The sequence below is a fragment of the Heterocephalus glaber genome, unplaced genomic scaffold (assembly GCF_053883595.1).
Source record: "Heterocephalus glaber isolate CG9 unplaced genomic scaffold, H.glaber_assembly_v1.0 deba00000281, whole genome shotgun sequence".
Lineage (NCBI taxonomy): Eukaryota > Metazoa > Chordata > Mammalia > Rodentia > Bathyergidae > Heterocephalus > Heterocephalus glaber.
The window spans coordinates 9,034,341-9,061,621 of NW_028258139.1; the positions used below are offsets into that span (position 1 = coordinate 9,034,341).

Consider the following 27,281-nt stretch of genomic DNA (forward strand, 5'->3'; position numbering starts at 1 on the left):
AATTGGTCTGGGATACAGCCTAAACTCGTTTTTTAGTTTTGTTTTTAATTCCCAGGATATTCTAATGTTCTAAGGGGGCAATCCCCCGACCTAATCGATCAAGGTGGAGTCTTTCAGGTGAATTTGGTAATAGTTTGCCTCTCAGGCTGCTGTTGCAGGCCAGGGTATGTAGTTGTCAGGAATGCCTAGAAGATACAGGCACAGAGAGAAAACTCTCTGGGTCTTGGCTGTTCAAAGACTCAGCAGGGCTGGGAATGTAGCTCAGCCGCCCAGTGCCTGCCTGGCAAGTGTGAGGCCCTGAATTGATTCCTAGTACCAAAAAAAAAAAAAAGACAGGTGAAGGTGATGTTTGAGGGAGGGGTCTCTCACTAAATGAAATGTTTTGGTCTGTTCTAGATCGAGGAGAGAGCCCAGGATTTAGCTCAGTGGTTCTGCCACCTGCCTCGAAAGAGCAAGGAGCTGAGTTCGATCCCCGGTACCAAAAAAAAATAGAGCGAGGAAAAAGGAGATGCATATCTTTGCAAGTGTGTAAATGAAGCCCTCATCCTCTGTGGCTGTGTGAACTTCATATCTGTATGCTCATCTGAGTCACACAGCTGAATCCCCCCTGCCCCATGCAAGGAGAAAGGACACTCAGGAAGAAGAGGAGGAGGTAGGAATGCAGTGGTCACTCTAACAAGGAAGAAGCAACACCGCTAAAAGATCAGCTAGGAACTCAGCCTTGCCCTTCTCAGGCCTGAAATCCACCAAATTCCTCCTGAATCTCAGGGAAATCCTAGAAATTTCCTTTCTCTAACCATTGGAGCACCAGAGAAATATCCTTTCTGCAAGTACTCTTGCAGTCTAGGGCAAAGGTTTCTTCTAACCTACTCCAATGCCATCTCATGAATATTTATAAATCATAACTTGGGAAGCAGGTGGGAGGCAGAAACCACACAGCAAGTTCATAATGCCTAAGGTTCTCAAAGAAATTAGGTAAGGCAAGCCTGAGTGTGGTGGCACATGCCTGTACTCCCAGCACTCTGGAGGCTGAGGCAGGAAGATTGCTGTGAGTTCTAGATCCTGTCTCCAAACAAACAAACAAAAAACCTGGATGTGGTGGTGCATGCCTGTAATCCCAGCACTTGTGAGGCTGAGGCCAGCTTGGGCTACATATGAGTTCAAGGCCAGTCTGGACTATACAGCAAGACCCTGTCTCAAAAATAAAACAAACAAAAATTAGGTAAAGCCTTAGAACTCTGAGAAATTAGAATTTTAAATACACTAGAAAGTGTCATCTACTCAGGTCTAGTGGCACATACCTGTAATCCCAGCACTTGGGATTGCAAATTTGAGGCTGGCCTGGACTACATAGTGAAACCCTGTGTCCCCCTCCCCTCAAAAAGCACTAATCTACTAATTTAGTGCCAGAATTTCAGAATTTCATCTTTCACAGCTTCCTATGGCTCTTGTTTTAGTCTTGGCTAGATGGAAAGGCATTAGATTTCATTGGGGAACAGGAATGAATGACATACTATGACTCTGAAGCCCTTGCCAAGCCTGTTATTCACCACAAAAATAAGCAAGAGAATGAAGTCACCGTAAAGAACCTCCGTCCTTCCCTTTAGTCATTGCTTCTCCAGTCCGTGCACAGCTCCAGGAACATCACTTTGTCTTTGCCAGGTGCCTTGACTTCCTAAAACAAGGTCTCCCCTCACCTCCTGCAGGGTTCCCAGGTGTCCGCCCAGCAGAGCGGGCTGCAGGCTTCCTCCCGGCCCGTTGGTGCCTTCTCTCTCTCCAGGGGCTTTGTCTCACTAGCTCTGCATGAAGGGTGGCTCAGTGGTGTGTGCTACCTCCAGCCCAAATGCCCATTTCTGAGGGGTCTTTTCAGAGCTGATCCCCCTCTCAAGGCAGGCTTGGCCAACTGAGCAAAGGCTGACGGTCCACTTGATGGCCAACCCAGGAACAGCAAACTGAACTCTCTTGCACAAGCACCTCTGGCTACTCTCTGAGTCATGATGCAAAATATAATTTTTAATGTGTTTTGTTGTTATTGTTCTTGTTATAACTATTATTGTTGCTGCTGCTGGGGATCAAAGCCAAGGCCTTGCTCCTGATAAACAAGTACTCTACCACTGAGCTACACACCCAGCCTGTGATTGACAGTTTTTGTTTGCTTGTTTGTTTTTGGTTTTTTTGAGACAGGGTCTCAATATGTAGTTCAGGCTGGCCTTGAACTTGCAGCAATCCTCCTGCCTCAGCCTCCCAAGTGCAGGAATTACAGATGTGCACTACCACGCTCAGCTATTGATAGTTTTTATAAAGCATAATACATAATGTTATGGAGGTTGTAATAAAATTGCATTGTGGATTCCATTGTACATTGGTAAAATCTGAGGGGAATACAGCATGATAATATGTAGGAAAAGCCATCAAATTATTATACCCATGAATTCCTCCCAATAAAGTTAGTTAACAAAAATTTTTAAAATTCCAGATATATAAACAATATTCTCTAATGTGTTATAATAGATGAAAATAGAACTTAGCCAAAATGTCCAATACTGTAGGAATAGTTTAGAAGTGATACATCAATCCATCAGATATTTCATATTCACAACAAAAACCTAAGTCCAGAGAAAGGAGAAAATAATCACAGAAAAGATTCCTAATAAAATGAACAACAGCAGAATACTAACTGGAAAGCATGTCATCTTTCTTTCTCTTTGATTTTTTTTTTTTTTTTTTTTTTGAGACAGGGTCTCACTATGCAGTTCAGGCCAGCCTTGAACTCACTATGTAGCCCAGGCTGGCCTCAGACTCACAGTAACCCTAACTCAGCCTCTCAGGTGCTGGGATTACAGGTGTGAGCAACCACATCCAACTTTCTTTGATTATTTTAAGCTGGTTTTTTTTTTTTTTTTTCGGTACCAGGAATTGAACTCAGAACTTTGTGAGTTACATCCCTGGCCCTGATTTTTTGAGACAGGGTCTCCATATGGCCTTAAACTCATTATGTAGTTCAGCCTGGCCTCAAACTTGCCACCCTCCTGCCTTAGCCTCCTGAAGACTGGGACTACAAGCATGCTCCACAGAGCCTGGCCTGCATGTTTGTAACTTTATTGTGTGCATGTGGAAAATGAAATGTCTATGGGCAAAAAACTGTGCTGAAGTGATGGACTGAAAATGGATTTTCGTTTTCAAAATTCATTTGGCTTTTCAATAACAATGCCCAAATGAAACCTTCAAGATTGAAAGAATAGGGCAAAAAAACCTTCAAGCTTGAGTGGCATGAATGTAATATTATCATATTACAATGTAAAATGTGTTCTTGGCCCTAGAAATCAGAAAAATCCCGAGAGTCACAACTATGTTGAATAGCACAAGCAGGGTGCCCTTTCTCTCATTCTTCCTATAAGCTCATGTTAACTGTGGTAAAGTCCTTGCTTGGGGATTTGGCTTCGAGCATCTTCCATGTGACTGATTGACTATCAGGGCCATCTTTTAGCTGTACTTTTCACAATGACAGTCTTGGGGAAAGCTGCATTTAGCTCTGCCACAACATTAGAAGTCATAGTACACTTAATACTTTCCTATCAACTGTAGAGAGTCAGGAAACTTTAATTTTTCCAGTGCAAGGAACAGTCCTTTGGGGACCTCCCCCAGTTGAAGAATTGTTGAAGAACAAAGTTGGGGATGTAGCTCAGCAAGGCCCTGGGCTCCATCCCCAGCATGGGGGGAGAAAAAAAGAATAGTTTAAGGCCAGGCCTGGGGCACAAAACTGTAATCCTAGCATGTGGGAGGGTTAGGCAGGAAAATTACCAGTTCCAGGCCAGCCTGTGCTACTTAACCAGTTCAAGGCCACCCTGAAGTACATAGCAAGGCCCTGTCTCATTCATGGATCAATCAATATGATCATTCTAAGTAGGTCACTGCTCTTAGGGGAAAGAGAAGGTATGTAATAAATGGAACTCTAGGAGAATTTCCTTAGGAATTTTTCCTGTCATGGGTGTTCAAATGATGGAGCTTTTCTGTTGAAGCGGGAAAGGGAAGAAGGTGGGGGCAGGAACAAAGCAAGAGCTTGGGAAGTGTGCTCTTTCTACACTTGATCTTAGCCAAAAGGCTGAGAAGCGATGGAAATGTGCTCTTTCTTACCAGCTGTAGCACTGAGTTCCAGGATACAGCTCTTAGATGGGCATGTAGTGCTACTGGGCCTCAGTTTCATCATCCGGAACAAGGGTGAACCTTCCCCCTGCATGCCTTCTCCAGAGGTTGTCTGCGTGGCAAGGTAGATTGTGTGCTTATTGGTGCCTGCCCTGTTCTTTCTCCTGAGGATGGCTGAGCTTTCTGCTGGGTGCTCCACAGCCGGCCCACCAGAAGCATCCATGCTTTCTAACTTAAAAGAGGCGGGAGATGGTAGTACGAAGGAAATCTCAAAACAAAACTGTTTGTGTGAGAATCAGGCAAAGTGTCCTTGTGCTTTGTATGCCTGTGTGTGTGTGTGTGTGTGTCCTCTTTTCTTTCATTTATTTATTTATTTTTGGATGGTGCTGGGCATTGAGCCCAAGGCCTTCCGCATGCCAGGCAACTGCTCTACCACTGAGCTACCCTTTTTTACTTCGATCATGTCAGAAGCAGTGATTTTTTGGACTAAATAAGGCATTAATTACTTTACTTTACCATGCAGATGTAATACTTAGCACAGTCTCCAGACTAAGTGCTTTTTATTTTTTTTCTTTTATCCTCAATACTGGTGACTGAACCCAGTATCTGTGGACTGAACTACATCCTCAGCCAGCCCTTTCTATTTTTAATTTCAAGACAGGCTCTCACTAAATTGCTAAGTTGCCCAGGCTAGGCTCAAACTTGGTATATGTGCTGCTGAAGGGAGCACTAGGCTCAAACTTGTAATCCTCCTGTCTCAGCCTCCTGAATAGCTAGGATTATAGGCATGTGCCATGTACTTTCATCAATAAGCAACAGCTCTCTGAAGATAGCACTATGGCCCCTATTTTTCTGACACAGAGTTATAGCAATCCAGAGACATTACTGTGACCGGAGATTTTATGCAAAAAGTGGGGAAGTAGGGATTTGAATTCTTTTTTTTTTTTTCCTTTGAGTCAGGGTCTTACTATGTAGTCCAGCCTGGCCTTGAACTCACTATCTAGCCCAAGCTGGGCTCAAACTTACAACAATCCTCTTGCTTCACCCTCCTGAGTGCTGCGGTCACAGGTGTGCACCACCATGCTGGACCTTGTAGGTGTTCTTCACTGGATGAATCTGCTCTGGTCATCTTCAGCTCTTGCATGGTTCTCTGCTTAACACTTAAGATTCCGAGAAGAGAGGTTTATTTAAGCTGGGCCACATGCTGCTGCCCCATGGACGAGTACAAAGCACCCTTAATTTTGGGTACTGTGAACTGAACCTGGGACCTTAGCACTGAGCTACATCTCCAGCCTTTTTTTAGTTTTCATTCTGAGACAAGTTCTTGCTGAGTTGCTCAGGTTGAGCTTGAACTTGCAATCCTCCTGCCTCAGCCTCCAGAGTACTGGGATCACAGGTGTGTGCAACAGTGCCTACCTCTCCAAGGCACCTTGATCCACAAGCCCACCAGACTGCACTCGGTCCTGTTACTGAGCAGCAGGACCTAGATGCTGGGTGGGCAAAAGCTGCAGATGGAGCTGAGACAGGCGAGCAGCCCAGCCCAGCACCTGAAATATGTGGCTTCCTGCAGGGCAGCCGAGCATACTGGTGGCATAGGATGAAGCTTTGTGTCATGAAATGACCCCTGGAGAAGACGGTTTGACTGCAGCCTGGTGTGAAGTGACGGTAATCCTGGATGGGAAGCTGCTTGGGGGGCTCTGACTCCCCCAGCCTTCTCTGGCACCCTGGGGGTTAAGGGCCTCACTCTGGCACTCATAAGTGACAAATCGGGGTTGAGGGGAGCTCAAGTTTATGCCTTAGCGTTTCAGTACCCCTAGCACTAGTCTCAGCTTTGCCTGTTCCTCCTTTTCCTTTCAAAGTGCTTTTATTGATGTATTTATTTATTTTACTGTGCTGGGGAAACCCACAGGTGGGTAACACCCTACCACTGAGCTATATTTCCAGCACTACTCCCCCCAAGTTGGTTGGTTTAGGTTGCCCAAACTGGGCTTGAACTTGTGACCCTCCAGCTCAGCCTCCCAGAGTGTTAGGAGCTATGGTCTCCCAAGTTTGTTTATTGAAACAGAGTCTCACTATGTAGTGCAGGCTGGTCTTGAACTTGCAGTAATATTCCCGCCTCAGCTTCCCAAGTGCTGGGATTACAGATGTGCACCACCACACCCGGCTCCCTCCCAAGTTTTAATGAAGGTTCCCAGCAGCCAGGGTAGAGGAGTCACTTTTGATATCAGGGCCTTTGCTCTCCTGATGATTGTGAACTGTTTTCTGTGCATTATCTCTTTGTCAGGAATTCCAAGATTTTCAGGAAATAGAAAGCACTTCATATGGTTAGGGACATCTGGCTCAAGAGGCCTGGACTATCCTAGAAGTTTTAGCTCTCTACCTGTTGTTAATTATGGTACTGATTTGTTTTGTTTTATGTGAGATAGGGCCTCACTATGTAGTTTAGGCTGGGCTTGAACTCACTAGCCCAGATTGGTTTTGAACTCATGATCCTCCTGCCAGTCCTTCAATTACAGGCGTGTGGCACCACACCTGGCTAATGATGGGAACATTTTTAAACTTTAAAAAAAAAAAATGTGTGTGGGGCCAGGGATTTAGCTCAGTGGTTCCACTGCCTGCCCTGCCTGCCCTGCCTGCCTCACAAGCACAAGGTCCCTCGTTTGATCCCTGGTACCAAAAAAAAAAATGTGTGTGGTACTGAGAATCAACTCAGACTTTTAATTTTCTGTTTTGAGACAAGGTCTCACCAAACTCCCCAGGCTGGGCTGAAACTTGTGATCCTTCTGCCTCAGCCTCAAAGAGTACTGGGATTACAGGCAAATGCCAGCACATCTAGCATGTGAATTGTGGAAGTTTTCAATTTTGCTGGAATATATCCTGGAGGCTTAAGGGTTGTGAATGTTGTGTGCACAGAGTACATTTTCCAGCAGAGCTAAAGGGAATACTGAAGACCTGTGATCATGGTGATTGCCTGAGGACTCAGAAGAAATCTAGATATTTTTCAGCCAGGCGTGGCAGCACATGCCTGTAATCCCAGCATTTGGTAGGGTGAGGCAGGAGGATCACTGCAGGTTCAAGGCCAGCCGCAGCTACATAGTGAGTCAGACTGAACTACATAGTGAGACCCTGTCTCAAACTACCCACCCCCTTACAGTCTGGGTATTTTTCTCAATGCCCCCCTTTTTTCCTCCAATGAGTTTTTTTTTTTCTGTTTCTTTTTTTCCAATGAGTTTTAATCAATGGTACTTCTGTATCACGGAGAGGATTTTCTAATAAAGGGCAAGTATCTTCTGATGCTACAGCTTCTTCCTTTCTCATCCAAAGGTCTCTCCTGAGCTGAGGAAAGGGAAGACTGGACCCTGAGTTTCTCAGAGGAAATTCCCAAAGTCAATGTTTCCTCTTTATAAGGAGACGGGGCACAGAAAGCCAATTCCAGCCCCACTGACAAAGGGTCCATGGACAATAAACGGGCTGCTCCCTCTTTCTCAAAAAGGAACTACAGGGGCTGGGGATTTAGCTCAGTGGTTCTGCTGCTTGCCTTGCAAGCACAAGGACCCGAGTTCGATCCCCGGTACCAAAAAACAAAAAAAACAAAAAAACTAAAAGATCATCAAAAAGGAACTACAGCCTTTCTTTGTGTTTGTCATTGTTTTTATTGTTTGTTTTGAGACAAGGTCTCAGCTATGTAGTTCAGGCTGTCCATGAACTTACTTTGTAGTCCAGGCAGGCCTCAAACACCCAGAAATCCTCCTGCCTCACCCTCCCAAGTACTGGGATTATAGGCATGCACCACCATGCCCAGCTTGGAACGACATCCTTAACACACAGGGACTTTTCAGTTGGGTAGAGGGCCTCGGCTCCTCCAGGACCCTCTCCTTGCTCTCTACCACCAGCGGCAATGGGCCAGGGCATGGTTGGCCTCAGCCATCTTGTGCATGTCCTGCTTCCTCTTGATCACGGGGCCCTGATTGTGAGAAGCCTGCAGCAGCTCACGTGACAACTTCTTGGCATCCATGTCCGCCAGTGGTTCTGATCTCAGCACTCAGTGATCAACCACTTCATGGCCAGGAATCGGTGACGTCGGTCAGGTAGGGGCACAGGGACCTGGTAGAAATGGCCACCCCTGAGGATGGGTATGAGGCCAATGAGAGGCTCACAGGTTTTCAGTGCTTGGTGGAAGATGATGTAAGGGTTGCGTTCGATGGTTGCCTGTTCCTCTGCAGAAGTAGCATGGTACTTCTCAAACTGTTTCCTTTTCACGGCTTCCAGAGTCTGGGTCACAAGGGATCTGGCCAGTATTTTATTTCCTGCTTTCATCATCATGTTGGTGAATCTACCGATCACTGGGTTTGCAAACACAGAGCATGTTGTCGTCGCTGGGGCTGCTTTGACGATCTGAGTCTTCCTGAGCTCCTGGACATATTTCTTCTCCTCAGTGAGCTTGGTCTCAGGCTTGTGGTAATGTTCTTTAGTAACTAGAGGATCCCTGAATTCTGCCCCCCCACCCCCAGCTGTTTTTTTTTTTTTAAGGGGGAAGGACTGATGTTTTGAAAGAGTATTTATTTGTTTGCTTCTTTCTTTTTCATTTTTATTTTTTTGGTTTTTTGAGACAAGGTCTTGCGGTGTGGTTTAGGCTGGCCTTAAACTCATTCTGTAGCCTAAACTGGCTCAAGCTCAGTGTAATCTTCCTGCCTCAGCCTCTGAGTGCTGGGATTACATGTGCCACCACACCCTGCTGTTTTTCTTTCTTGTTATAAAAGCATCCTTCATATTGCATCTGCTCCCAAAATAAATAGGCACAAAAAAACAAAAAGAGGATAACTCCATGACTTTTGTTTGCTTTGTTTTGTTTGCGATGTGGGTAGAATTTAAGGTCTCATGCTTGCTATACCACTGAGCTACGCCAAAGCCCAAGAAGATAATTTCAAGACTCAAATCCCCACCCATGCCTCCATTCATCTAGATGCTTCCTGTTAGTCTTTATCCTTTCAACCTGTCTTTCTGGCTTTCCCTCCACCACACCTCTCCCTAGGGCAGTCAGGTGCTCCCTGGCAAGGCCCTGGCTAAAGGGTATAGAAACTGTTCTTTCTCTGCAAGTGGGAACTAGGACCCACTCCCCCCAAAAGTCTCACTTCTTAGAGTCCCTTTTCCATCTTCCCATGATATCCTGCATTTCCTAAGGAACTCAGGCTGTCTGTTTACCGAGTATGTCTGACGTTCATCACCCTCACCCTCTCTGGAGGTACACACTTCATGTGTGACCCACAGGATAAACAACAGCCTGACAGTTTGTTCACAGTAGGTGCCCAATAAATGTTTGAATGCATAAATCAAGGGTGAGGGTCAACTGCACTCTAGTGGAGTGGGGCTGTAGTTCAGGAGCACTGGCTTCAGAATTACCTTGTGCAGGCTTCCCCCTCAATATTAGATTTATTACTCCCACACAGTTTTTCAGTGATATTCCCATTTATTTCACTTTCAGTAATAAATGCTTTCCTCTTACATGATGGAACATATTTTGCTTTAAAATTAATGGTCACGGGCCAGGGACTTAGCTCAGTGGTTTTGCCGCCTGCTGTGCAAGCGCATAGGACCCAAGTTCGCTCCCTGGTACCAAAAAAATATATAGATAATAAAATAAAATAAAATTAACGGTCACAATTGAAGAAACAGTGGCTTATTTCTCTAATTAAGTGACCAAACTGCTGAATCTTTTTTTTTTTTTTTTTGGTACTGGGGATCGAACTCAGGTCCTTCCACCTGTAAACTGCTGAATCTTAAGGCCTCAACAAATGTTGCACCTTATTATTTTCACTGAACAATAAGACTATTTTGATTATTCCTGGTGAGTAGCAATTTTGTTTTTCCAGTGGTTTCCATTTGCCAGATAGCCATGACAGATGGTTCAACATGGTGCCCACCACTTCCAGGGATTCCATCTGATGAGTCCTCTTTCCCAGTCCAACAGGTGTGCCGGCCTTCACCCAGAGTCCAGCCATCTGGACTTCTCTGTCTCGGCTGGCCAAGAAGTCCCACTTTGGCTGCCAGGGCCTCGTTCTGCTGAATACGGTATTCCTGAAACCTCATGGATATTCTTTGTATCATTTTTAAATATTTCTGTAAGCAATATTCTGAACAGGTGATCTCTTCAGGTTTTACTTCTCTTGTTGTGAAGTCTTTAACACAGTCCAAAAAGCAGGTTTCTGTAAGTTTATTGTAAGTTCCCAGATATTCCCTAAACTGTTTTATCTGATCAGATTCTGATATCTGTGCAGCCATATTCTTTTGGTTTATTTATGAGTCACCTTTTCTGATGCATGAGTTTCCTGAGTTCCTAAGAAGCCGTTTTCCAACCTTTGCTCAGGGTTCCAGTGAGGCCTGATTTCTGCTCAGTGACCGGCTTTTATGTCAATATGAGGCTGGGGGGCTGCCACAACTGTCAGGGATGTGGGTGGCTGGGTGGTCAGGGTTACTCTCACGCAATTTTGCTAGCCTGTCCACCCCGAGAAGATTTCAACAGTTTTAGAAGAACGAAATCATTAGCCCACTCTAAACTTTCAGGGCCATGTTACAACTACTCTTGGAGAAGAGTATTTTACTACAAAACCAAACAAGGACTTCCTGGAATCATGTGGCGGAGGCACTGCAAGTGTACAGAAGGCCCTTCTCCCTGAATGGCCAGGTCCATTCCAAGCAGTCTGAGGAGCTAGGGCAGTTTCGCTGCCTTTTGCTACTGATTTTGCCAATGTGTCCAAGACAGCTGCTCACTGGTACAGTATGGACAAGTAACCGAAAAAAGGAAGTATACAGTGCTTCCCACCCTTTGAAGAAGTCTTTCTTGACTTGTTTCCTGCCCACTTTAAGCACTTCTTATTCCATTGACCCTGAACACTGGCATAGGTTTGGCTATTTTGTGATCATTTCTTTGTTGCTTAGAATTGCTGTCTCATTGTTACACATAAAAATGTGTTCACCTGGGAGCAGGAACTGTACCAGAAGAATGTACAGCCTGGAAATCAGGCTTTATTCTTCACCAGCCTTCTTACCTTGGTCCAACTGATCAGTCACCCATAGCTGTAGTTTCCTTCCTCATCTGCAAAGCAAACTTCTACTAATTCTCTGTGCATGAAATAGTACTATTACAAGTATAGATAGCCATGTAAAGCATGACCTAAGTGTACTGCATTGTCTTTGGTGGGGGACACAGTTTTTTTGTTTTTTGTTTTTTTCTTTTTAGATAGGGTCTTCACTATGTAGTTCAGGTTGGCCTTAAATTCATTATGTAGTCCAGGCTGGCCTCAAACTCATGTGATCCTCCTGCCTCAGCCTCCTGAGTGCTGGGACTATAGGTGTGTGCCACCACACCCAGCTCTATGGCTCTATGCAGTAGATTTTTAAGAGTCAGGAGACAGTATTGTACTGCAGGACTGTGAGGTAGGCACTGGAATCAGACGTCTGTGTGCACTTGGACAAATCAGCTTCTCTGTTTCTGTTTTTGTTCAAGAGGAACAATGGTCCGAAGGGGAAAAATAAGGCACTTCACAGACTTGATATGAGGATGAAATGAGTGATACATTCAAAGCTTACCAACAATATTTGCACATAGGACACACAAACATGATCTATAGCTGCTCTACACTATCGAGTCAAGGAAATCTGAGAATGAGGAATGACGGGGGCAGACAGTGCGGAGAATCAAGGTCATGGGGGGCACAGAGTAGAACCAGAGCCCTTCTACACCAGCAGCTTCCAGCCTGCAAAATAGGAAGGGAGCATAGAGGAGCTGAACTTCTGCAGCTCTTTGGGTTACAGTTGGAGGATGAGTTGGCTGGGTGGGGGTAGAGCTGTTAGAAAGGAGATCCCCAAAACCTGATATAGTTTGGGAGCTGGGTGATCAAATGATGGGTGTTTGAAAAACTCTGAAATATAGAGGTGGAGTTGGTCTGAATTTTTAAGATGGTGGATCATGTCTGAATTTTAGATACTGTTAATCCCATGCAAAGGATGATAGGGTCACAAAATGAGAAAGGTCATCAGAGATCAATGGTCGTCCAATATTTTCACTGGACTCGACGTGGAAACTGATGCCAAAGGCTGGAGTTACCAACTCAAGGTTCAATTCATATTCTTTCTTTTTTCCTCCCTCCCTCCCTCCCCTCTCCTTCCCTCCCACCTTCTGTCTATCTCTGCTTTTTAATTATGGTACTAGAGATTGAACCCAAGGTGTCTTCCCAGGCTACACGTCCAGCTCTTTATTTTTATTTTGAGATAGGGTCTCGCTAAGTCACCAAAATGCTCAGGCTGGATTTGAACTTGTGTTCCTCCTATTTTAGCCTCCCAGAGTGCTGAGATTACAGATGTTAGATACCAAGTTCAGCTTTAAATTTCTTTCATATTTTTTTTAAATTTAAATTTAAATTTTTTTTTCTTTCATATTTTGTGCTTTCCTAAAAATTTGAGATTCCCTTACTCTCTCTTCCCCATCTGCACAGCGTCAGGAAGAAAGTTTGTTTATTTAGTGTGTGTGTGTGTGTGTGTGTGTGTGTGTGTGTGTGTGTGTGCGCGCGCGTGCGTGTGTGTGTGCGCGCGCGCGCTACCCGGAGCAACAAACAAGTCCCTTTTAATCGCTTCCTTTCCGCTCCCCTTCTGGCAGGCTTTGATATACCCCCCAAGTCTTTCCATTGGGAGCTTTGTGTGGCTTCTCGCCCCCTTCCAGGACTCCCAGCCAATCACCTCTGCCCTCTTGCATCCCGTTGGGCTTTGAGGACTGTACCATATGGACCTCGCGGGGGGGGTGGATGAGAGGAAGGGAGTGGAGAGGATTCATTCCTTTGCCTTTTACATATAAGCTACGAGATTCCGTCAAAGTTAGAGACTGGAGGTAGCAGTGGGGTCCCAGAGGTCGGGGGGCCGCGTGCCACCTCGGCGCCGTTGAGAGCGCGCCCCCCGGGCCCAGGTCGCGTGGTCGGCCCTGGAGGGCCGCAGCCCCGCCCTGCCATGTGCCCGCCCCGCCCCGGCGGCGCAGCTTTGGCTTCGGCTCCTGCTCCGGCTTCAGCTCCTGCTCCCGCCGGACGCCGCGGGCGGCGCGCTGGGGTGCAGGGCCCCGGGTCCCGGCCCGCCTCAGGGACGCCGGCGCCGGGCGACGCCGCAGCATGAGGCGGAGGTGAGGACCTGGCTGCCGAGCGCCTCGCGAACCGCATCCCACTCGCGCTTCTCTCGTGGCTCGGTGGCCGCCGCGACCCGACGTGTGGCCGCGGACGGCCCGCGCGGGCAGCCCGGGGCTCCGGCACGCTGAGGGCGCCTCCTCCTGGCGGCGCCTCGCACCCCGTGGTCCGGCCTGCGGGGTCCCCCTCCTCGCGCTTCCCGCCCTGGCCGGCCCCTGCCCTTGACCCCGGAGTTGGATGTTAGGTCGGTTCGGCCGGGCGGGCTCGCGGTCGGGCGCAGGGTGGGCTGGCGCCGGGAGCCCGGAAGGCGTCGGGCTCGCGGGGGTGCCGGGGAGGCTCTGTGGGTTGCACAGGGTTGCGCAGAGTCCTGCGGGCGTCCCCAGCCTCCAGGGGCAGGTCCCGTCCAGAGATCCTGGGTCTGGAGGCTGGCATGCGCGGTGTGTGGGTTGGCGAGGTTGTTATGGCAGGTGGCCAGGAGAGAACCCTAAAATTTTCTTGTGTTGGTGGGGTTAGGTGGGGGGATGGGACCTAGGCCTCGTTATCTAAGGACAGCCCCCTCCCCTAAGTGCCTTACAGAGTGGTGACACCCTTGCAGGTCTTCGTGGCACGCTGGCAATTCCTAGTTTTAAAAAATCACCTTGAGGAGCCCTCCACAGATCCGCAGCTTGTCTGGTGTTAGCAGAAAGCCAGATGTAGTGATAGTCGCCTGCAGGTCTCCGCATCCCAGCCTGATAGGGATCGCATCGTTCAGCTCCTTCAGTTTGTGGGGCGTTAGGGGTACTTCAGACGGCTGGGGCTCTGGCTCTATACTTGATCCCTTTAGAGGACACAGGCTGGCAATGTATCTTGGCTGATTTTTCTCCAGAGTCTGAACGAAAAGAAAATACTTCCCAAAATACAAAGCACATTTATGTTCATTTAGTGTTGATGTTTAAGGGAGACATTAATTATGGTTTACATGAAATGAGCTAATGCAGGGCAATGGAGATGTTTTGTAGGTTCTTTTTTCTTATGCTTACTTTTTTTTTTTTTTAAAGTGGGAAGTAGATGGAGAGAATGGTACCAGCACATCCATGTGTATTTTGTACCCTCTGACAGTTTGCTATGTAGCTAGTCATTTCGGATTGTACCCCAGGGGTGAGAGTGAGACAGAGTTTACGGTGAGAAAGACATCTTATTACAAATTGCCGCTGCCAGCGAGAGGGAGGCATCACCTTCTCATTACTTGGCCACACAGGTGCCAGTTCATTGTTGTGGTCGCCTTTTACTAGCAGATCTCTAAAGGGCCTTTAAGATGTTGTTATAAATTTTATATTTGATTGTCATATGTACTCAGGTCAGAAATTTGGCCCTGGTTATTGTAGCCTTACAGTGAGTTTTTCTCTGCCGCAGGTTGTAAAACCTTTTAGAAGGTTGGGAATGTATTAAGTAGCATGCCTTATTTTCAGAATTAGAGGACAGATGTCATTTGGGTGTTCCTCATCCAAAGAATCGTTTAGAACTTGGACCTGGTTTTTCAGCCAAAGCTCCTTTTTATAACAGTAACATTTGAAATGTCTAAAACTTGACAGCCAGATTGATTTTTCCCCTTCTTACCTGGGATGGTTATTTCATGGTGTTTCTAGGTATGAGTGAGAAAATGGGCTTTGGAGATAACATAGGAAAAGTACCTAGCTCAGTGGTTGGCACATAGTAAGTGTTCAATAAAGATAAAAAAATTTTTTTCCTCCTCAGTTTTTTTTCTCTGAGACAGGGTCTTGCTGTGTAGTTCAGGCTGGTGTTGAACTCATTCTGTAGTCCAGGCTGGCCTCAAACTCATGTTGTCCTCCCACTTCAGCCTCCAGAGTGCTGAGATTATAGGCTTGCACCACCCTGCCAGGCTGGATGCATTTTGATTGTATGTTCTTTGTAAATTAGATTAGCTTCCCCTTACTCCTCCTCCCACTCCAACCTCCAAGTTCTTCTGACTTTGTGCACCTGTGTGTGTGTGTGTGGTACTGGGGATTGAACCGCAGAGCCTTCACACTGAGCTACATCCCCAACCCTTTTTACTTTTAATTTTGAGACAGGGTCTCACTTGCCAGGTTGCCTGGGTTGAGTGCTAACTTGTAGTCCTCCTGCCCTAGCTTCCCAGAGTGCTGGGGTTATAGGCGCATCTCCCAGCATTTTATTTATGTTTGTTTATCGGTTGAAACAGGGTCTCACTATGTAGTTCAGTCTGGCCTTGAACTCATTGTGTAGCCAAGGCTGTCCTGGAACTCATGGCAATCCTCCTGAGTCAGCCTCCTGAATGAGTGCTGAGATTACTGGTGTGCATGACCACACCAGCCGCCAGCATTTTAATAGTAAGTTAAAAGTGAAACTTACACCCTTGTACCTATAAGTAAAAATCAAGGAAAAATTGAGCTCTTCCTCCTGGCTCTTTTTTTTTTTTGGTATGTGTGTGTGTGTTTGTGTGTGTGGCACTGAGGATTGAACCACTGAACCTAAGGGCACTGTATCACTGAGCTATATCCCTATCCCCTTTTATTTTTTATTTTGAGACAGGGTCTTGCTAAATTCGAAGTGGGACTTGAACTTTCAGTCCTCCTGCTTTAGCCTCCCTAAATGCTGGGATTAGGGACATTTGCCACACATCTCGCACATATTGCTTTTCTTTCTTTCTTTCTTTCTTTCTTTTTTTTTTTGAGATAGAGACTCTATATTCTAGACAGCCCTTGAACTCACTGTGTAGTTTAGGCTGGCCTTGAATTTGCAGCAACCCTCCTGCCTCAGCTGCCTGAGTGCTGGGATTCATATGTGTGCCACCACACCCAGCATTTTTCCTTCTTTCTTTTTTTTGGAAACAGGATTTCACTGTGCACTTCAGGCTGGCATTGAACTCACTATGTGGCCCAGGCTAACCTTGAACTAGCACTCTTCCTTCCTCAGCCTCCTGAGTGCTAGGATTATAGACATGTACCACCACAACTGCCTCCATAATTGCTTTTTTGTTGTTGTTGGTACCAGGGATTGAACCTGGGTCCTTGCACTTGCAGGGCAGGCGGTGGAACCACTGAGCTAAATCCCCGCCCTTCCATGTTCCATTTTTAAAGAAAGGATAGTGCTTGTATAAGAGGTCTCTTACCACTCAGTCCAGGAGAAGAAATGGCCAGAGGACCTGTCTTGGTCGGTTCAGTATTCTTAGAGATGAGGTTTTTGCTTGTTGCTGGTTTTATGTCCCGTGGAACAGTGTTACCTAATTTCTTCTGCACTGGTGGATGGAGTGAGCCAGGGTGGTGGAGGCCAGGCCAGGTGCTCGGGGAAGGTGCTTTGCTTTCATGGCTCGGTCTCTGCTGGCCTCTGCAAGGAGCAGCTGTTTACCTTCTCCTGTTCATAATGGGCCCATGAAAAGATTAAAATCCTATCAGACAGACTTAATGTTCTTGAAAAAATAACCATCATTGATTTACTTGTGTCCCATAATATTGAGCATGGCATTTTAATAATAATCATGCTCTGAATTTATATACTGCTTTTTCTTTGAGAAAGTGGAATATTTTTCACCTGTTCTCTCATTGATGCTTATTTATTTATCTATTTATGAACTATTGAGGATTTAAACGGGGGCCTAGGTAGCACTAAGCACTGGCTTTACCACTGAGCCAGCCCTTTCCCAGCCCAATCTCATTGGCTTTTTTTTTTTCAGTGCTGGGGGTTGAACCCAGGATCTTTGCACTGAGCTACTTCTTCATCCCTTTTTTTTTTTAATTTTTTTTTTTTTTTTTTTTTTTGGTACCAGGGATCAAACTTGGGATTTTGCACTTTCAAGGCAGGCGGTGGAACCACTGAGCTAAGTCCCCGGCCCTCTTCATCCCTTTTTGAATTTCTAAATTTTGAGACAGGTCTCACTAAGTCACTGAGTTGCCCAGGCTGGACTCAAACTTTTGTTGTTTGTGGGGAGAGAGCTTGAACTTTTGATCCTCCTACCTCAGCTTTCCAGAATTCTGGGATTACAAGTGTGTAGCACCAGGCCCAGCCTCATTGATTCTTGTCTCTGAGGTCATCAAAGTGGATGTAGTACAGTATATTATTACCATTTTATACATGAAGAAATGGAATCGACATGATTTGCTCTCAATTGTAAGTGTGCTGGTCTTTGAGCTAGGTTTTTCTTCTTATATTACATTCATTGTTACCTTCAGAGGAAAACACACACACACATGCACATGCACGCACACACACATTTGTCTGGATACTGAAAGACATAGACCGGACCATTGTGCTTTTCTTAGCTACTACATAGCTAAGAATAGTTAATGTCCTTGCATTCTGGGAGGCTGAGGCAGGATTGGGCAGGATTGCAAGTTCAAGTCCAGCCTGGGCAACCTAGCAACTTAAATAGTTGGGGTATTTATCTGCAGTAACATGTGCTAGGTGCTTTGTGTACATCATCTCATTTATTCCATACAATATTTAAGGTAAGTAAGACTTCCTCTTCATAAGTTTTCAGGGTTTGGTGAAATCCCAGGTCAAGGGGGTGACAGTGAGAATCTTTGACCAGAAAGCAAGGCTGGGGGCTCAGACCTGGGCTCTGATTCCAAAGTGAATCCTCTCAGCCCATGCTTCAGCACGGACTGATGCGCATCTCAGTCTGTGCTGTCTGTCGCTGCCACCCTTCCTGGGTCTGCTGGCTGTGGGTGTCCCGGGGGTCTGTTTGTCATTGCAGGGCTGTTTTCACACTCCATTCCTTTGGCAGAAGCACTAACCAGGGGGACAGTCATTACTTTCGAAAAAATAGAGCTAAAAAACCATCTGTATTTGGAGAGTGTGAAGTATTTAATAAATCCAGATGGGAAGATTAGGGCCAGAGAATCGAGGTGGTTTGTGGACAGAGGGAATTAGTGATGTTCCGATCCAGAGGCCACCTTTAGTGCCCAAACTTTTCTACTCAAGCAGCTGGTTAAATTGTAAAATTGGAGGCACAGTACTTTTGCTAAAGTCTGCAGTAAGTCAGGCTCTCAGTTTATACTCTGTTTATGTGTTTTGATTTTTTGAGACAGACTCTTGTGATGTAGCCCTCAAATGGGCTGGCCTCAAACTTGTAGCAGTCCTTCTGTCCCAGTCTCCCCAGTGCTGGGATCACAGGTGTGCGCCGCCATGGCTGGCTTTCTTTTCCGGTCTTTAGCTTCCACATAATGCAGTACATTGTGGGAATGGAGGGGATGTTGTTTGGAAATTTACCTAAACTCTTTGTGGACTTCCCCTCCCATCAGCTGTCCCCTGAGTCATCTTCAGTTCCACTTTTCAGAATTTGTCTCCCATTCTGTGGAGTTGGGTGGAATGGAGGTGGGTGCCAGATACTCAGATACTTGAATACCAAAAAGTGGACTGTCACTGCCCTCCTGGGGCTCAGTTGGATACGACCTTCTGTTTTCTTGGAGGTGGCCTTTGGCTGTCTTTAGGTATATAGGTACCACTAGGCAGAAGCTGGAAGGGAGAACAGGGAAAGAGATCATCCCAAACCCAGTAGTAATTCATTGATGTTTTTGTCACTGGAAAGTTGGACTTGCACAGAGGAGAGAAGATTGCCATAGCTTAAAAAAAAAAAAGAAAAAACAAAACAAAACTGGGCCTGTTGGCGCATGCCTCTAATCCCAGCATCTGGGATGCTGAGGCAGGAGGATCACTGTGAGTTTGAGGCCAGCTTGGGCTACATAGTGAGACCGTATCTAAAAAACCAGACCCTCGCCCCCCCAAAAAACAAACAAACTGGGGGTCGGAAATTTAGCTCAGTGGTTTTGCCACCTGTTGCGCAAGCGCAAGGACCCGAGTTTGATCCCCGGTACCAAAAAACAAAACCTGGTTCTCAGATTAAAGAAAGAAAAAAAGGCAGGACCATGGGCTTGTACAGTACCTGGGTGAAAGGTGGGAGGAGGGACAGGAGCTTGCTGAGCAGTCAAGTGGCGAGAATGGTTGAGCCCTTTTGTATCTCCTAGCCTGCACCCTCTGCCATGCCCGGAGCTGTGGCTACCGAGTGACGGCCAGCAGAGGAAGCTCTGCACTGGGCAGGTCTGCAGGTGTCTGCTTAATCTTATGACCCTTGAAGGATTCTGTCTGGTTACCTCTGAGAGGAGGGGCACAGCAGAGCCCACAGGTTAACTGGCAGCTTCTATTGAGTTTTCCTTATTGCTTTAAAGTAAAAGGGCAGAGGCAAAGAGAGCCTTTGGTTGGTCCAAGCCTTTGGTTGGTCCCAGCCTTGCCTCCTGTCCCAGCCTTTTCCTGTTGTGGGTTTTGGGTAGGGGAGGTGGAGTTCTGGATGTGCTGTTGGCATCAGCCTTGGAAGCCTGGGAGAGAGGAAGAGCGGAACTGCCCACTTCTGAACCAGCTCTCAAGGTCCCGACCAGCGCTCCCGTGTCTTTCCTTGTTTCCCTGCTGCCTGTGATTGAGGGTTGCTGGTTTCTGAATGGAAAGCTGGAGAGGTGGGAGAGCAGCCTCCTGGGGCTCATGACAGCCACAGTTGCGGTGACAGCAGAGTCGGTGGCCCGTTCTGAGTGCTCCCCTGTCTAGACTCGTTCAGTCCTCAGCAGCCCACTGGCCAGGTACTGTTGCCATCCCAGTTTTACACAGTGGGAGGCCAAGCAGTTGTCAGACTCTGGATTCCAGCTTAGCCTTTGGCTCTGCTCTGCGCTGCACAAACACCAGGAGCAGCCCTTCCTCTCCTTTACTCTTCCTCCCTCTTCACATCTTTAGGGGGTACTGTGGAACAAACTCAGGGCCTTGGGTCTTGCTAAGTCACCCAGGCTGGGCTCAGATTTGTGATCCTCCTGCCTCATCCTCCCAGAGTGCTTGGATTCCAGGCATTCCCTTCTTCCTTTTTGAGTTAGCTTTCTGATGTGCTCCAACAAAGGTGCGTTTAAGTTAACGTCACGTACCAAGCTCCTCACGTATTTTTCAGCGGGTAAATCAGAGGTAATTCTGAAGGACTCAGGAAAACACAGGTCTTGGCTGGCTCCCCGAAGGAGTGCTTAGGACAGCATGAGGGTCTTTAGGGACCCAGGCAATTATTGTGGGATCCAGGGAGTGTTTCGGACAGCTCTGTTCTCAGAAGACGTGAGAAAACTCTTTTCTTCCTCTACTTTCTTTGCCTGGCAAGTGTTTGTGATTTCCATGATTTTGAACTCAGGCAAATCCATTATTGCCCTAGCTCATCTATTCCGCCCCCCCACCCCCGTACCAGGGATTGAACTCAGGATCTTGTGCTTGCCAGGCAGGTGTGGCTACATCCCTGGCAAGCTCAGCTATTTTATAGATTTTTTTTTCCTTTAATAAGCTGTCTTGGAGGACCTACCTTTGTGTGTAATTAGTTGGCAAGTGACCTTTTGGAATAGAACCTTTTACCCAGTTTGTCCACGGGCAGTCAGTGTCATTTATTTTCTTGTGAAAAACGAAAAAGGAAGTATTCTAACTACTGACATGGACTTTTGTCAGTTTTTTCCAAAACAGACTATTCTCAAAATTAGCTTTATAGATGGGAAAAAGTAACTTTCTGCCTTTGATGTTTTTCCTTTTCTTTTGGTAGCAGTGGGGATTGAATCCAGGGCCATGTGCATGTGAGGCAAGTGCTCTGCCTCTGAGCTACATCCTCAGCCCTTTTAAAGAAAGTTTTTTGATGGGGTCGCATGAAGTTGCCCAGTATGGTCTCAAACTTGTGATCCTCCTGTCTCAGCCTCTCGAGTAGCTGGGTTTGTAAACATGTGCCACATACTTGGCTCTACCTTGGTCTTTTAAGTAACTTTATTTTATTTATTTATTTTTTTCCAGGACTGGGGCGCAAACTCAGGACCTTGCTGAGGTGGGGCGCCACTGAGCTAAATCTCGGCCCCTTAAGTACCTTTATTTTATTTTATTTTATTTTATTTTATTTTATTTTATTTTTTGAGACATTGCTATGTATTCCAGGCTGGCCTTGAACTCACTATATAGCCCAGGCTAGCCTGGAGCTTGAGGTGATCCTTCTGCCTTGATCCTCCTGCCTGGATCCTCCTGCCTCAGTCTCCTGAGTGCTGAGATTAGAGGTGTGCACCACCACACCTGGCGTTAAGTACCTTTAGACAAGTGGGTCTGATGGACAATTACATGAGTAAATTACATAAGAAATACGTAATAGTTGTCAGTCTCTAGGACAAGTGCTTTGTATGCACGCATCACTTCTGGTGTTTGGGTGAGTGCTTGTATTCTTCCATTTTATAATAGGAGGACTGATCCTGAGAGGTCAGGGTCCATAAACCAACTAGATTTTGCTCTGGATAACTCCAAATCCTAAGCATTTAATCTCTTCACTGTAGGTTGAAATGTTAAGCCAGGTGTGGTGGCACAGGCTTGTAATCCCAGCACTCTGAGGCTGAAGCAGGATTGTTGCAATTTCAAGCCCAGCCTGGGATACATAGACCCTATCTCAAAAAAAAAAAAAAAGTTGAAGGAGCAAAGGAAAAGGAATAGGGGAGTATAACAATGGAGTATGAGGCACGGGAAATTGTGCCCAGCCCCTGTTGGGAGGGTGCAACACAAAGAAGCTGAAGGACCTGGACCATCCTCAGAGAGCCAGGGAATGAAGGGGATTTGGCACCTTGGAGCTTTAGCAAGTTAGGCACTCAGGTTTCCTCCACTCATGTATATTGAACACCTGAACAACAAGCACCTTCCGTAGGACAGGAGCGCCTACAGGATGTTACATACCATATTTCTCAGGGGGCAGACAAAAATGCAGTAAACTGAAGTATGTTGTGATAGTGACTTTTACTGGCAGGAAGCCCTGAACATGGATTGGTAAGAAAATTTGTACTAAGTAGCACGATGCTTCTTCTTGAATCAGTTCTGTTTATCTCTTGAGACTGGGAATTTCTAGAATTTACCTACTGCCCATGGCTGTTGTTCTGGAAGGCTTGCGTTTTGCAGCTCTTCCCTGAGGACCAGCCTGCACCTTGGCTGCAGGAAGGGCTGGAACCACCCCTCCCTCCCACAGGCTCCCCTTGGGCCCTCACCACTGCCATGCCCAGCCACTGCTTGCCAGAAAGAGGTACAGGTGCTCCAGCAATTGGGCCACCCTTTCTAGATCATGTGCTCCTCAGCTGTGCCTTCTCCCAGGCATTCTGATGGTGGCCAAGACACCTCATGGTCGCTTTGGAGATCAGATTGACCATATTTCCTGTAGGGCTTCTTTCTAACTCTAGGATCATAGCACTGTGCCTGTCAGGACCTTGAAGCCTGGCTGTGGCCCTGTAGCAGCATGGGTAGCGTTTCTTCAACTTCTCTTTTGTTCCTCTATCTTCTTTATGTCTTTCACTGTCATGTATTATATTTGGAAACTGATTGTGATACAAGGCCTGCTAAGACTCACTGCTGGATGTGCTTACTGGGGTACAGTTTTTGCTTGTTTTAGTGTTTTATTTTCCAAGACCTTTGGCTCACTTTGATCAGGCCCATCCAAACAGAAATTACATGTATCTCCAAAAATGAATCAAATAGCTTCACCTTCTGCCCTCTGCTCCCTGGTATGTTAATAGAGTTGACTCAGTTTGGTAAGTCATTTTTGGGGGTACTTTTTTTTCTTTCTTTTTTTGGGTTATTCTGGGGATGAAATACAGGGCCTTCACATTGAGCTACACCTCCAGCCCTTTTTTATTTTTTATTTTGAGACAGGGTCTTGCTAAGTCACAAAGTTGCCCAGGCAGGGCTTGAACTTGTGATCATTCTGCCTCAGCCTCCCAGAGCGCTGGGATTATAGACGTGTACCACCATGCCCAGCACATTTAGGATACTTTCACGTACTGATAAGGAAATGTTCTCTTTGCCCATGACCAGTGAGCCCAGAGAAGGGTATGTGGGCTTAAAGGTGATATGTGGAAATGTAGATTTACCGTCTACTCCTCAAATAAGTAGCACATACCTATGCTTCTTGACTTTAAATGGAATTCTTTAAAATGAAGGAATTTTGTGACATAATTCCTCCTCTAGAAAATCAGCATTTTCTGTATACCACTTTTTCAGGTGGTCTGATCCTGCACCATTGGTGGGACTGACTGCCTGTCACTTTTGCCTGCCTTTCCCGCTCTGACCTATGATACATGCATCCTCCGGGACAAATGCTGCTGGCCTTTGCCTTTGCAGCCTCCCAGGCCTGTGATGAGGGTGTGTTGTTGCGCCTGAAGGAACTAGGTGCTGTCACGAGCTGTCAGTCAGGGCACATGGGAGCAGGGCCTTGCTGGCCCAGCCTCTGCTCATGCAGTATTCATTTACACACCAGGAGTTGTCGGCACCGTTTCCGACTGTGTTGCTTCATGCAGCTCCATGTGCTGTTTCTTGCCTTTCATGCTTGTCTCTAGGGCATTTTTACATACTTTCTTGAGGTCCAAATGCTTGGGCATGGGCAATAGGCAGGAAAATCCAGTGTGGCATATAGATTGCTCCGTGATAGTAGACTAAAGGAGGTAAAGGGATTTGGCCCGAAACCTCACTTACATTGGGCTGTGAGAAAGGGAGGAAGGGAACTAACCTCTCTGGAGTCTACTTCAGAAATGTACTTTACGACACCATCTCTTTTAATCTTTATGACAATTTTAGGTGGTTACGTACATGACACCCACTTAGCATGGGAGTCATGAGGCTCGATGGGGTAATGGCTTCCTGCCTGGGATCCCTCAGTTGATAAGTAGGGACGCTAACTTAGATTAAGGGCCTCAGGATGGATAGTGGTTAAGGCCGTATGGCAGGACACCATTTACTGCAGTGTGTGACCTCAGCGATGTCCTTAACCTCCCTGGGCCTTAGTTTCCTCACCAGTGCAGTGAATGGCAAATAGTCCCACTTGCCTTGTATGGCTGTAAGCTTGTAGACTTCTGCCAGGCCTGTCATGAGCTCACAGTGGCACCCTGAGTGGCAGCTAGGAACGTTACTGACTGTGCATCTGGAATTTGAGAGGAAATGCCAGGCCTTTGGGTTTCCCCTCATCCAGGGAGCAGTCTTCAGGGGAGCACGTGTGGGTCCAGCTGTGCAGGGAGCGGGGCGTGAACAGTGCTGGCTGCCAGAGGAAGCCCTTTCCTGTCTCCCCGGCCTAGCTCGTAGCCAGCTGCATCTGAGACTGACCCTACCATCTAACAACCTTTCCGCCCCTACTGCCTGTCCACCTCATCCCCTGGTGCTCTGTGCTGTTACTCTTATTGGCAATCCTGTGCACTTCCAGAAACAGTTTGCCCATTAATTTTGTACATGTTGCACTGTACAGGACTGGGTCTCGGGGCGAGGGCAGGCTTGAGGGAGTGGATGACCTTGTCTCATGTGCTTCAGAAGATAAAACACTAATACATTCAGCAGGTAGGGGAAGAAAAGTGATGAAATATAGATGGCACAGACAGTTGAAAAGCAAGGATGGTAGCCGTCACCTCTTGAGAACCTGTGAAATGCCGAGCATTGGTACAGGTGCAGCCCTGTATTATCCATACGTTACAGGTCAGGACCCAGAGATGCCCACATTGTGTCCAAGGACACTCAGCATGTGAGTGAGAGCAGCTGAGAGGAACCCAGACTCCTATGGGCCTGCATAGGAAATGCGATTTGAACCGTGTCCCAGTACTTTGATAGAATTGTCTAGGTAGAAGCAAAAGCTTAAAGTTAAGAGTGAGCCCAAGCTGAGCGTGGTGGTGTTTGCCTGTAACCTCAGCACTTGGAAGGCTGAGGCAGGAGGATCTCAAGATGGAGGCCAGTCTGGGCTAGTGAGTTCAATCAAGACCATCCTTGACTACAAAGTGAGATCCTGTCTCCATCCAAAAAAGAAAAAGAAAATAGTGGGCCCAGCACCCTCAGGGACAGTAAGGAGGTGGCCTGGCTGAGTTGGAGCTGAGTTCAGTGTTTGTGGACTGCTGTGCCAGGTTCTGCCCAGGTGCTGGGAGATGAGTACGATGCAGAATCTTACTGTAGCTGAGGAGACAGACACACAAATAGATGATTTCAGTGCAACGGTAAGAGCTGTGTTGAGGGTAAGTATAGGGTGCAGTGGGAGCAGAGGAAGGTCTTGAAAGGTGGGTCAGCAGCAGGCTTAGCAGTTGAGAGGAAGAAGGTTCTTTTAAACTTTTATTAGTACATGTTTGCAGTTCATAATGACTACATTCATCATGAGGAGTTGGTACACGCTTGTCTTAGTTAACTTTTCTCATTGCTGAGACAAAATACCCAACACCACAAGTTAAAGGAGGAAAGGTTTAATTCAGCTCATAGTTTGTAGAGGTTTCAGTCCATACTCAGCTGGCCGCAAAAGAGGGGGGCATTTCAGAGGGGCATCACCAGGGAGACAGAAGGCCTCAAAGTAACAGCAGCAGCAACCAAGCCTGCCTTTGTATTTCACCCAAGCTACATGCCATTTGGGCAGTGCCCCCACACCCAGGGCGGGGCACCCTTAATCCCAGCATCACACACTCTAGATCCAGCCACCTCCGAAAAGCCCCACCTACTCAGCTTTGGGTGGGACCTCTACATACAAGTCATAACAAGTACATAACACATCTTAATTCTTTTTGGTAGTGGGGATCGAACTCGGAACCTTGTGCTTGTGAGGCAGGCACAGGAACCACTGAGCTAAATCCCCGGCTCTCATCTTAATTCTTTTATGTCCCTTCCCCTCCTCTTCTTCCCCCTTCCTCCATCTCTTGGTCTAGAGAGGTTTTCTCAAAGCCTGAGTAACATGAACAGAGACATGGTCTGTGGGCTTTTGTTGTGGAAAGCAGGTTTTTTCCTCCTGGGTCTGAAATATGCCAAGGGCAGGTTCATGGAAAAGTGTGTGTGTGTGTGTGTGTGTGTGTGTGTGTGTGTGTGTATGTGTGTGTGTATACACTGAGAGCAACAGTAGGGAAGTGGTTCAGTATTTTAGGTCAGTTGATACGGCAGGACAGATGAGAGTCAAGCAAGATCTCTGTGGAAGGAGTCAGCAAACTTTTCTGTAAAGGGCCAGAGTAAATGTAGGTTCCTGGAGCCAAGGCTTGGTCTCTGATGCAGCCCCTCAATCCTGGTTGTAGTAAGAGCAGCTGAGGAAGCAGATTGGTGTGGCAGCCTTCCAATAAAGCTTCTATTTATGGCCCCAGAAATTTGAATTTCATATGATTTTTTCCCTTGTCACCAAATAGTCTTCTTTGGATTTTCTCTCCCAACCATTTAAAATTGTAAAGACATTCCTTACTTAGAGATTGGATTTGGCCCATAGTTCAGGGTTTGCCCAGCCCAGAGCAGTTGGTATTAATTCAGGTGTGACATGATAGGGAACTGGACTGGGAGGTTGACAGTGGGGACCTGATGCCAGAGACATTTTGGAAAGAGGACACTGATTAGATAGAGGAGATTAGAGGAAGGAGGAGCCCCAGATAAAGCTAAAGTTTCTGGTTAGGTGCCTCCAGGTCCTCTTTTGTTAAAACTGGCCTTGTTCCACACGAGCCAAGAATATGGAGAAAAACCCAGAGATGGGTGATGCCACAGATGGTCCCAGATATCTGTCAGTGCTCTGAGTTGTTCCAGCCATCTCCTTGAGGACATCACTGTGCCACTTCCTTTGCTACCTTGGCCTTCAGGTGTGTTGGGCAGGAGGTGCCCCTGCTGTGACAAGGCCTGCATGCCCACCTGTTGCTGGGGCTATAGGTAAAGTTCATCTGGGGAGTAATTATTGTGGCAAAATTTCAGATGTCCAGAGAAGTTGCAAGAGCCTAACTAGGAGCTCTCCCATTCCAATTTATTAATTGGATTTTGTTGTTTACATTTTGCTTCAGTTGCTTTGTCCTTCTATCTTGGGCATTTTTCTGACCTGTTAGAAAGTTGAAGACATTGTGCCTCTTTCCCCTAAATACTTGTGTGGATTTATGAAGAGTAAGGATATACTCTTCACAGTCACAGTACAGTGATCTGTACCCAGAAGCTTAGTTAGCATCAGTACAGTAGTGGTCTGGTTGTTTCTGA

The 27,281-nt window shown here is 46.6% G+C and overlaps 1 protein-coding gene and 1 pseudogene across 23 annotated transcripts in view; one reads left to right on the forward strand and one right to left on the reverse strand.

Moving 5' to 3' along the window:
• Nucleotides 1-8,015: 8,015 nt before the first annotated feature.
• LOC101702693 (small ribosomal subunit protein uS7m pseudogene) lies at nucleotides 8,016-10,483 on the reverse strand (annotated as a pseudogene).
• Nucleotides 10,484-13,154: 2,671 nt separating this feature from the next.
• Nucleotides 13,155-27,281, forward strand: part of Mical3 (microtubule associated monooxygenase, calponin and LIM domain containing 3) — a 213,499-nt gene continuing 199,372 nt past the window's right edge. For 20 of the 23 annotated variants that reach the window (XR_015439521.1, XR_015439526.1, XM_087182237.1 and 17 more), the window contains exon 1: nucleotides 13,155-13,306. The gene's annotated coding sequence lies outside the window, so the exon portion shown is untranslated. Of the gene's footprint in view, nucleotides 13,307-13,585; nucleotides 26,900-27,281 lie in introns of those variants that run through there. The other 3 variants (XM_087182156.1, XM_087182154.1, XM_087182159.1) reach the window with 3 other exon arrangements.